Source organism: Heterocephalus glaber, unplaced genomic scaffold (assembly GCF_053883595.1).
Source record: "Heterocephalus glaber isolate CG9 unplaced genomic scaffold, H.glaber_assembly_v1.0 deba00001004, whole genome shotgun sequence".
Lineage (NCBI taxonomy): Eukaryota > Metazoa > Chordata > Mammalia > Rodentia > Bathyergidae > Heterocephalus > Heterocephalus glaber.
Window position 1 is genome coordinate 3,686,599 of NW_028258179.1, and position 12,464 is coordinate 3,699,062.

The window sequence follows — 12,464 nt, forward strand, 5'->3', positions numbered from 1 at the left end:
ATATCATAAATTAACCCTTTAAAAAGGAGGCCAGACTCTGTTAAAACTTTAGAATTAGAATTCCCTGAGAGCAAATAAAAGAGTAACATAAAAGTGTGAGGACAGAGCTCAACATAGGGCATGCCTACCATGCCATAGACTTTAACTTTTGGAACTGACACTTAAAATAAATCTCATTTGTCCATTGTGCCCCCACCATTTCTTATGCATTCTGTTCAGATGTGGACTTCTCAGAGAGACTTGGTGCAGCTTCACTTTATGAACGTGGGGTTAATAATAACAGTAATAAACAATTTGCAGAGCTCTTTGCTCATTTGTTTATTCTAACAGCAAAACTTAGGAGTAACCAGGCATGGTGGCACTCCCGGAGGAGGCTGAGGCTGGAGGATCATCTTGAGTTCAAAGCAACCTGGGCTACATAGTGAGTTCCAGGCAAGCCTGAACTACACAGCAAAACTCTCTCTCAAAACACTAACAAACAGCCTGGGATTTAGCTCAGTGGTTCTGTCGCCTGCCTCACAAGCGCAAGGTCCTGAGTTCAATCCCCGGTACCACAAAAAAAAAAAACACAAAACAAAACCACTAACAAACACAACTTAAATGTGCCAATGAGCAACATAAACATATAAGCAATATATAAATATTTCTATTTTACAAATAAAGAAACTGAAGTGTTACAAAATTACAAACTCTCTGGACAACTCCATGCAACAAGTCCAGACCAGATTACAAACCAGAAATGACATCCAGTGATGCAGATTTGAACAACCATACACTCTTAACCAAGAAGCAAATGAGTAAATCCTACAAGAAAGCATGGTAAGTTAAACACAAAAAGGGAAGTATAAATTTTAAAACTCTGCTACAACAAATGGAATAAAAGTCACCCCCGCCTGTAACAGAAATCATTCTTGCTTAAAAGAATGCCCAGGACTTAAAATAAGCCTGTCTTTGAAATAGGTATGACTAAATAACCTTTAAGCTTCTGCTAGAAGAGATGAGGGATGCTGAAACTTACAAAAGGCAGTAAGACAATCCTTGCTCACAAGAAGCTTACTGCTTGCTGTATATCCCCCTACTGGACTCAAATACTGACTCCGCTACTTAGTAATTCCAGTAAGACCTACAAATACCTTACTTTCATCTAAATTTCTTTCTACCTTAAACTACAGGTTATTAATTTCATGGTTAAATGTTACACACATTGTATATAAGGCTCTTACCCAAACATGATAGCTGTTATTTAATGAGTGCCTTTTTATTTTCTTCTCTGTGGTGTTGGGATGGAACCTAAGGCCTTTTAACACTGAGCGACATAACCTGCCTCAATTAAGAGTCTATTAAGTACAACCAAATAAATGAATGTGAAACGGGTGGGAGTCATTGGGTCCACCATTATGAATGAGAAATGAACTTAGAGGAAAAATGATAAAAAGATGCCTACAAAACCATTTAGGCGTTTATTCTTTCACCTTGATTAGGAAGGAAGTAATATACAAATTAAAGCCACAAATCAAATGCCGAAGTAGCTGTATGTAAGGCAGGGGCTGGGGATAAAGTTTAGTTTATTAAAAACTAAAATCTAAAATCTTTGGCAGGGGAAGTGGTGCATGTCTATGATTCCAGCACTCCAGGAGGCTGAGGAAAGATCACAAATTCGAGTCCAATCCGAGCAACTTATCGAGACCCTGTCTCATCATCTCAAATGGAGGGAGCTACTGGTGTGGCTTAGAGCAAGGTACTAGGGTAGTAGTGGCAAACCTGTGGTACACATGCTGCAGCGGGCTGTTCGCATCACTGAAATGGTACATCATCACTCCCCTAGGTTAATCTCCAGAACAAAAAACAGCATGGCATTTAATGAGAAAAGTACGTCAATCTCTAAAGCACAGATGACTACATAAGCAAGGAAGTGTATGCCTCACTTTAACCTGTGCTTAACAGTACCCACTAACAAGGAGTTTGAAACAGACCAAGTCTATTTCATAGAACCCTGTGACTACAATCATACAGACCAGTAATGGCGAGCCTTTGAGAGCTTTCAATGAGAAATAGCTGGCTGTAACACGTGTGCTCCAGGTTCCCCACCTACTTCACTCATTTCTAAATATAAATCCTATCTTGTCTCATACAGCTTACATACTCTTCAGGATACTAACTACATTGTAAAATTTTCTTGTACTTAAGGTCTCAAAAGTTAGAATCAGCAACTTTTACGGCATGTGCCAAGAAATAGCTCTTAGACCTGGTCTTACCAGGTCTGCAATCCTGCTGGCTTCCTAATTAGCAGTCAGTGGAGGTAGGTCAGCTTATCCTAGCATTTTTAGTACATCCTCTTAAAGATGTAATGTTATGTCTACCCAGGAATGAAGAGACAAAAGGGAAGAGGGCATGAGACTACATACTTTGAAACATGTTTTATACATTTAAAACATTTATTTCAGTTTTCCTTTTTTTGTTTTTTTTTTTTGGTACAGGGGATAGAACTCGGGTCCTTGCACTTGGGAGGCAGGCGGCGGAACCACTAAGCTAAATCCCTGGCCCTATATTTCAGCTTTTCTTAAATGAAGTAGCTTTAAAAATTCTTTCTCATAGAGACTTAATAACATCATTTAACAGCAGTGATTATGAAAAGACAACAGCTAGTAGGGCGGGGGAAATGACCTGTAAACATCTCTCTTGCCCATGGGATACACAGGTGGCTACTGAGTAAAAATCACTGTCTCTGAAGCTGGGTGTGGTGGTGGTGGTGGTGGTGCACCTGCAACCCCAGCTGCTCAAGAGTGGAGGGAGGAGGATTACAAGTTCGAGACCATTGAGTCTTTTGTCTCCAACAAAAGGGGAGAGGGGAGACGGGAGACAGCCCAGTGGTCCCAGCGTTCAACCCCCCGTACCACCACCAAAAGCAAAAAACCAAAACAACCTCTGCTATTGAAATAAAGTACCATGTACCATGCAGATTAAAGCAAAATATTCCCTGGGGCAAGGTGGGGGGGAGTGAATCTAAGTTTTATGTCTGATAAATGACCTTTACAGTACACAGACAAAATAAGACAATATTTCCAGACTATTCTCAACACGTTCTTGTCAGTGCTATAAACCCTTCAAAAAGGAAATCACTGAATTTCTTTAACAGCTTGTATTACAAAGCCCATCCCTGCTGTTGCAACCATAAAAAATCTCAACATTGTGATAATCACGGACAGCACAATCTTTTCCAGACAATGAGTATGCAGCCTATCATCAATACTGTAACCTATAGAATTTTCAGAAACTAGTATCAAGTGCACAGTTAGGCTCAGGAGAAAAGAAAAGTTAACAAATGTAACACCATGTCAGGAAGAAATAACATTTTGATGAAATGTGCAGTGTCAAAATTTTGTACAAGATCGTGTATGTTTAAAAAAAAAGTACACAGAAATTATACCTAAATGTAAGAAGCCTCAGAAACATTTCTTGAAAGTTAAAAAATAAAACAAATAAACACACATATCAGAATGCCACACTCTATAGCCCAAGATCCCATATTTCTATAAATAGCAACATTTTTATTAAAAGTTAATGACTGCTCATATACTGAGCCAAAACATATCCAACCAAGAGTCAAGAAAAATAAAGCTAATAAATAAATAAATAAATAAATTAGTTTTTTAAAAACTATTTTTAAAAAATCAGAATAATCAATTGATTATCAGCTATGTTTGAGAACCGACCCAAGTTCACACCACTGCTGTGGTACCATTACATTCCTCAGCAATTTTATGTGAGCAGTACTCACATAAGTGACAGGGATTATGTGATCAAGGCACTCCCCGCAGTATGTGACACAGGGGAAAACTAGAGGGGATCCAATGTTCTCCAGAAGGGAATAGTTAGTAAGGACACTGTGTGGCATACTGACAGAAACTTAAAGCAAGCTACACACACTGCACTGTCATCCAAGGGCAGAACAATGCTAATCCCTTTAACAAATAGCAGAAGGCCTATGTTATGGCTGTGTCTAGATGTCCCCCCAAAGCAGCATGTGGTCATGGGTAGGACTTTTTCAGAGGTGGGTGGGTCTAGAGTGTGACAGAGATTGATTCATGGTTCAATGCTAGGATCAAGGGCACTAGGATTAGGGTGTGAGTGCCACCCACTCTTCGGAATAAGATATAAAGGACGGAAAGAGCTGTGGTGGTCAGTCCCTTGTTGCCTTGCTATCTTCTGCCCACCATGAACTGTTTCTCCTCTGTGATGCTCCTCTGCCGTGGAGCCACTACAGATTGAAACCTCTACAAACTGAGCTAAATAAACTTTCCTCCTTAACTTTGGACATTGGGTTATTTTGTCTCAGCCATGAGAAAATCAACTAAGACAGCCTATTTGACACTTGTAATCTTGCCACAGTGGAGCTTATAAACAATTAGGAAGACAGAAAGAAACTACTGCACATTTTGTAAGCACCATGAAGGTAAGAACAGGAAAAATAGAAGGAAACAATGAGAAGGGGGAAAAACAGCCACCTTTTGACTCTTTTTAAACTGACACCTAAAGGTGGGGGGGGGGGGGGATACGTTTTGTTTCTATGTGTAGAAAACGTTGGAAAACTACACCTAAATGCCAACAATGCTCCCCCATTTTAAACCATACTATTACACTGGAGAAAGTTCTTAACTAAGCCTAGTTTTCTCATCTCTGAAATGCAGATAATAGCTATATCTCACTGAGTTGTGAAAACTAACTGAAAGTAAAACACTCAAAACATTAAGTTAACAGCAAGGAGAAAAAGAGAAGCTGCAGATGAGGTTTTAAAAGACACCAACAAAATACAAGCACAGACACTGAGGGACTCTGAATACTGTTTAGCTATCCTCAGGTATTAAAGACTTGACTTTTTTTTTATATGGGATCACAGTATTAGCTTTGGCTTTAAAGGGTCCCCGGCTTTGGGCCGGGGATGTAGCTCAGTGGTGCCAAGCTTTAAGAAAAGCAGACTAAAACATTTACAGAGCAAGTAACAGAAATTTATTTCAAAATAACTGGGGTGGAGAAGGGGTAAGAGAACAGCTGAAGAACAAGTGCGGCTATGAGCGGACAGTGCTGAGCTGGGTCTAAGGGACAGTGATGCTCATTATACAAGTGTATTTTTGCATGTTTGAAATCGTCCATAATAAAAATCTTTAATAAGCACTAAAATAAGCTTGGAAGGGATCATCTTTAGAAGGGCAAGGAAACTTGCTCCTGGTTTCAAAGAGTCATTCATAAACCAAATGTTTTATTAAAAAGTAGGTGCAGATTTCACTGAGAAATGAGAAAAATGAAAGCTTCTGGGTGTACATACAGCAAATCATCCCTGATCTAAACCTACACATTTAATTCTTAAAGTCTTATCTTCCAGTTTTAACACCTTGTGAGATTATTAAAGAAAACAGGCCTTTCAAATGTGCAAATTCAAAAGAAAATAAATTCTGCCCTCCACCTGAGAAGCGGCTACAGTGAGACCACAAACCTTACCAGAGTCCTCTTTTCAAAGTTCCTCAGGGTATAAAAAAATCCCCTCCTCATACTTTACCAGAAGTTGGGCAGTCTTCTGAAGTACAAGCTGCTACTGCCTAACAGTAAACTTCAGAGGACACAGACTTAATTTAACACTTCACCAAAAGCATTGCAGTGGAGCTGAAAAACCACTATACCCATTCTAGCAAAACAAAGTATCTTCACTGAACAAAAGATACTATAGGACTTAATTCCAGGAAAACTCTAAATCTAAAGTATTCAAGAGCAGTGTCTTAATCATCTCCCCGCTATGCGTAAGACATAAATAATACATTAAAAACAAAATCAAACTACCCAAGTGGGTAACTATCTTAACAAAGGCTTTTTTGTAAATCAAGCTCTGGACCTTTTTCTCATGTACATATGGTATACACATAAAGCAAAAATAAGCTACAATTGGTTTCTATCACACAACAGTAGATAAATTAACACTTTCTTAGCTTTTTAATCTTGTATTTTTTTCAGCTGAATAAAGTGATCGAATTAAAAAATTAAGAACAATGCTTAAGGAATGTAGTTTAGTGGTAGAGAACGTGGTCAAGTCTTGAGCGAGGCAAGGGTGGGGAAGGGGGAGTCTTGTTCACATTCAAATCAACAAGAGTCCAACTGCTAGTTTTTAAACAGGCACAAACACAAATTGAACAAAAATTTATAAAACAAACACTTGTACCTGTCCAGTACCCTTTCAGAATCCTTCCTTCTAATCTCTTTTACTAAACTTATTTCCAATCTCTTTTCTCATTATCTTCCCCAGACTAAAAGTTTATTATGAAATTTTTTAAATTGGAGAACTCCCGCACCTGGAAGGAAAAATAGGCTTTAATAATGGTGCTGGGAAAACCAGCTATGCACATGCAAAAGACTGAATCTAGATTCATCTTTCACCTGCACTAAACTAAAATCAAAATGGATCAAAGATTTAAATGTTCAAACAGAAACACTTAACCTGCTAGAAGACAAGATAGGAAAACTGCTGAAGTCCTATGTAGGCAAGGACTTCCTGAATAGAACCTCACTTGCACAGGAATAATTCCAAGAATTAACAAATGGGGCCATAATTAAAATAAAAAGCTTCTGAAGAATGAAAAGATAACCTACAGAAGGAGAAAAAATTTTGCCAGTGGCTCCTCAGAGGACTCATACCTAGAATGTATAAAGAACTCAACCAGGCGTGGTAGTGCATGCTTGTAATCCCAGCACTCGGGAGGCTGAGGCAGGAGGATCTCCTTGACTTTGAGGCCAGTCTGGGCTACACAGTGAGCTTAAGGCCAGTCTGAACTATATAGTGAAGCCCTCAAAGAACAAAACAACAACAAAAAAATCAGAATATATAAAAAACTCAAAAAAATTAGACCCCTCCGAAAATGAAAGACCCAATCAAAAAATTGGCAAGTAAAATGAATAGACACTTCACAGAAGTACAAAGGGCCAATAAATGCTCAACATCGCTGGCCAAAATGGATGCACCTTCAGATAAAGCAGACACATGAGCTTAAATATCACATGGTTTCTCTTATACGAGACACTCAGAATAAAAATAAAGAGCAAAATAAAAGATAGATACTAGAAGTAGGGAGCTACACTGTTCTCAAAGGGGAAAAGGGAAGGGAAAAGTACGAAAAAAGGAATGAAGGTATGTTATGTATACCTACCAGCTCACACAAGGACAGTGAACATTAGGTCCTGCACACAAGCACTAATAAACTAATAAAACAGGGAAGTATTTTTGAGAAGTGCTCAACACCCATAAAGTTATCCCTTACCATTTGCAATTAAGTCTGTTGCATGCACCTTATCACGTGTGTAGCCGTGTCTGTTCAGCTACGCACCCATCTATCTAATTGCCAGACTGTCCCATCCACCCTATTTGATAAATTTCAAAGTAAACTGCAGACACAACACTTATATGTATCATAAAACAGCATTCAAAGCTAGCACAGCAGCTCATCCTTCTAATCCCAGCTACTCGGGAGGCTGAGGCAGGAAGATCATAAATTCAAGGCCAGCCCAGGAAACTCAGCAAGACTCTTTTTCAAAATAAGAATCAGAATTGGGGTCCTGCCCAATTGCAGTTTGTAGACAAAAAAGTTAGCAAAGTCACAGCAAAGAAATTATACAAAATACAACACAAAGGTGACAAAGAATTAAAAATATACAACATACACAGAGGATAAAGAGCAATCACATGCTTAATCAGATTGTCAGAAGTATAAAAGTGAACACACGTGTCTTAAGTTACTTTTCTCGTTGAAAGAGTTCATGGTGGGTGTAAGGCAGGAGGGCAGCAAAGTATCCAGGAAGCAGCAGTCAGCCTGCCTTCTTTCTGTCCCTTTTATATCCATCCGGGCTACCTGCCCTTTGCCACCCACACCCAGGGTGGACCTTCCCATTATCCACATCCAGAATTGTGCCAAACCAGTCACTGGACTGATTTAGTAATCACTTAATCCCAGCATCACACACTCTAGATGCAGCCATCTCTGAAAGCCCCACTTATGACCCCATTAGACACAAGCCATAACACCACCAAATGAGCATACCTAAATATTTAGTGGCTGAGAATTTTCTAGAACAGATAAAACATACCAATCCACAGACTTAAGGGGCCCAACTGATTTCACACAGGATAAATAAAAAGATATGCACTTAGACATGTCGTACTGTAACTACTAAATATGAAAGATTGGGAAAATCTTAAACCATGGGGAAGGAATGGAGGATTTTTTGACAAACTAATAGCTAATTCCTCAATAGCAGCAATGGGAGCCCGAAGACAACAACATTATATTTTCTTCAGCATGGTAAGGATAAATGTCAAGAATTCTATACCAAGGGGAAGTACCTTTATGAGTTTCTGTCACATTAAGACTGGTGGTCCTGCAAGCGCAAGGACCTGAAGTTTGATCCCTGGTAGGCCCCCCCCCAAAAAAAGACTGGTGGTCTTCCACCAGCAGAAGAAAAATGACTCTGGATAGAGTACTGAGATGTGAGAAAAAACAATGGTGACAAAGAGAGATACAAAGGGAACAATAACTCCATAAAATTATATCCAGTAAGGTTCTTTAAATTGGTTAAAGTAAAATGACAACTCCCAGGTGTGGTGGACACCTGTAATCCCAGCACTTGAGAGGCTGAGGCTGGAGGATCACAAGTTCAAGGCCAGCCTGGACTACAGAGTGAGACAAACAAACAAAAAAATGGTATCTTAAAATCAAGAGACTGGTAAACTGAGTCACTATTCTAGGCTCTTTGCAAAGCTACAAACTGCAGACATTGTTAGATACAGTTTCTAAAACAGGTATGGAAAGTCTAGTATCATATCTTGATTAAAAGACTTATCAGACACCTAGATTATAAAGCATGAATGCTGGCATTATAATCAGCTACATTTAACAGTCACATCAGGAAGCAGTCTTTGGAGATGTGGACTGAGGCCAAGAGGTAAGAGGTTCTGAACTACTGCTTTCAGTTAATAGCTCCTAAAATCCAGCTCCTGATTCCATCCTTTAGGAATTCATGGGACAAACATGGATAATCAATCTCAAGTAAGAACTCTGTTAAGTAACTCAGTGTTCAATTAATGTTTAAATTTGCTTAAGTCCTACTTAACGTTTTATGCCTCCAAATTGAGATGGATGTCGTCCTTGTGAACCTGACTCATTCACAGTCCCATGTTTCCTCCAAGAATAAACAAAACTATTAAGTCACAGTGTACAAAGTAACAAGAGTGTACAAAGACCTCTCACTCGTCTCTTTAACACCAACAACTCCACAGGTATAGTAAGAGCATTACTCATTTAATAAAAGACAACTTCAAAGCAAGCTCATGTAAGTAGAGTAACTTACATTCTACCAGGGACGGCCGACAAACAGCAAATAATACCAGACAGTACTGGCAGGACCATCAAGCAGAGGGAGAATAAAAGAGGAGGAGACCACATGCAAGAAAATGCAGAAGACAGTGTTCCCCATCCAAATCCCATCTACTCGGCCTTTCCTCCCTGCTGAAAAACTCTGGATCTGGACTAGATGGATACTCTGGAGGCTGAGACAGGAGAACAGCTTAAAATAAACCGAGGAGTTTGGGGCTTGCCTGGGCAACATACGGAGAACCTGTGAGAAAGGAGAGGGGGAAGGGGACAGCGAGAGGAAGAGGGAGAAGAAAAGAGAGAAAGGGAATCATGCTTTGTAGGGGGAACAAATCCCTTCACCTCTGGGGAAGCAGGCTACTCCTACAGTCCCATGGTGAGTCATGATGAATGAAAGCCAGTATTATTTCAAAGTATAAGAGTAGAAATTTGAAATCAGTTTGGACTACTGGTTCATAGCAGGAGTTATGTACATAGACTGAAAGCAATTTCAGTAACCTCTAACTGAAAAATCACATTTCTTTCTAGTACTGACAGGCAACAAATCATACCATTACTGGCAGCATCTTTAACTCTGCACCAAGAGAAATTACAAATATCCTATCACATGACAATTGTTGTAGACACTTCAAAATATTATTTACACTCATTCTTTTGAACTGCTAGAGCATGTTATTGAAAGTGCTAATGAAGAAACATATTACTATATTAAAACCCTAAGACTGAGGCTAGATGTCAGTTTGTCTGTTTTGCGACATGGTCTTCCAATGTATTCCATGCTGCCCTTGAGTTCACTATGAAGCCTAGGCTGGCTTAGAGCTTATAGAGACCCTCCTGCCTCATTCTTCAGAATACTGATTACAACAAAGTATGAGTTACACACCCAGCTTACATGTCAATAGTTTGATATATTTGGTTTCTGGAGCCTCATTCATTTATTTTGAGTTTAAAAATGTCCTAAGGGCTGGGGATATAGATGCGTGGTACAGCACTTACTTAGTGTGCAACAGGCCCTGAGTTTGATTCCACACACACACACACACACACACACACACGTGAGAAGTATTTTGAGGCACCAATAAGCTTCAGACTGCTAAAGGGTTCACATTAGAAAAAAGTTAAGAACCCCTGGACTTAAAGTGTCCTGTCAGAACTTTCCAGTGAAATACAAAACAAAAAATAGCAGCGTACATAATGATTAAACATTACTTGTGCAATTTATTTCCCAAAAGAATGTAAAAGCCAGTAGTTTAAACCTGTCTGTGTTTAAAACACCACTGCTACTTTTTTATCTAATTTTTTGCTAAAGAAATGACCCAATTCTCAGCATTAAGACATAATGAGTATGTAGGCATCTCATAGGAATACTTTTGCTTTCTGGATAAAAAACATCTTTTTCTCCCTTATCTCCAATGTGTGGACACAGTAACCCCACAACAGCCATGACAGCAACTTGCTAGGAAAGCACAGAAACACAGAGCGGGGCCTGTGATGGAATTGCCAGACAGCTAATCCATGTTGGGTGAGGAAAAACAAAGCCTGATCTGCTTAAGGCCCTGGTAGTCAAGTTTCCTATTACCTCAAGTCAAAGTTTTTATCAGATAAAGAAATTATTAGATAGTAACCAAGCACAGCTCCTTTACATAAGAGTCCTCTAAGACTCTTCAAGTGGGAAAGCACAGATATTAAGAGTCATTACTAAGTAAGAGAAGGCAAAAGGAATGTCATTAGGAAGAGAAAAAAATGTATGCTGAAAGAGTTTGGGACCAAAGGATATAAAGATATTCCTTGTTTAAGGACCGAGTTCAGCTCCTGTGACTAGGTCCTTACACAAACTGGCTGTGCTAAATGAGGAATTGTAGGTAGTATGTTCATTACAATGATCAGAACATAGACAACGCGATTGCTTTTATCTGCATAACTCTTACATGCAGTCCTATAATGTATATCAGAATATAAAACTACAGTACAGTACTGTACAGTACAATCAGTAAAACTTACAGTACTGTATTAACAAGGTTACTGTACCAAAAACAGACATTGAGACTCTATAACAAGATGTACAGAACTGTACAAAAAAAAGATGGGTCATAAGTCCAAATAATCATTAAATAGGTAGATTGTTAAATGAATAATATCTGTATACAATAACAGATACCTGGCATACATTAGATCCTCACTTTCTATATAAAAAGAATCTCACTTATTTTATTCTCTTCTCTAAAAAATCTCTTAAAATCCCATTTTTAGAAACAAGAGATTAACGCATCTTTAAAAAAAAAAGACAAAGCCCTACTGATCCACTCAACAAAGTACTCAGAACTACTTAGCTACCAAAGTGATCACTTCTCCATACCACATGATGTAAGCCTTCACTCTGATCTTACTTCACATACGTAATTCTTGCAAGGGACATTCTTGCAAGCGGCAATTCTTGCCAGCGCAATTCAAGGAATATTAAAAGCTAGGGGAGCAGGGTGTGCCACATAGGGCTTACATATATCTAAGCCTATCAACAACAGGAGGAGAGCACAATCACTGTACAAAGCAAAGATCCGTAAAAAGACAAAAAGACAAAGACGGCCATTTGGAGTGTTTAATCACCACACAGGGCCTTAAAGTATAATAAACCAACTTTCAGTGAGAATCAGGAACAAAGTATTGTAGTGCATTCATCTGGGCATGGTGGCCCACACCTGTAATCCCAGCACTCTGAAGGATGAGGCAGGAGGATCGCTTCAAGCTGGAGATCAGCATGGGTTACATGGTGAGTTCAAAACAAGCTTGAAATCCAGAGACATCCTGTATCAAAAAACAAAACCAGGGCCAGGAATTTAGCTCAGTGGTTTTGCCACCTGAAGCACCGCAAGGACCTGAGTTTGATCCCCAGTACCAAAGCAAAAACAAGCAAAAACAAGCTGGATGTGGTGGAGCATGCCTAAATCTCAGGACTAAGGGAGGCAGAGGCAGGAGGATTACAGAGTTCGAGGCCAGCCTGGGCTAGTAAGTTCAAGGTCAGCCCGAACTACATATCAAGACCCTGTCTCAAAAAACAAC

At 39.2% G+C, this 12,464-nt stretch overlaps 1 protein-coding gene across 24 annotated transcripts in view; it reads right to left on the reverse strand.

Annotated features, from left to right (window-relative positions):
• Nucleotides 1–12,464, reverse strand: part of Trip12 (thyroid hormone receptor interactor 12) — a 133,443-nt gene that overhangs the window by 106,158 nt on the left and 14,821 nt on the right. For 2 of the 24 annotated variants that reach the window (XM_021247055.2, XM_021247049.2), the window contains exon 1: nucleotides 12,104–12,209. The exons of the other annotated variants lie outside the window; for them this stretch is intronic. The gene's annotated coding sequence lies outside the window, so the exon portion shown is untranslated. Of the gene's footprint in view, nucleotides 1–12,103; nucleotides 12,210–12,464 lie in introns of those variants that run through there. 24 annotated transcript variants of the gene reach the window in all.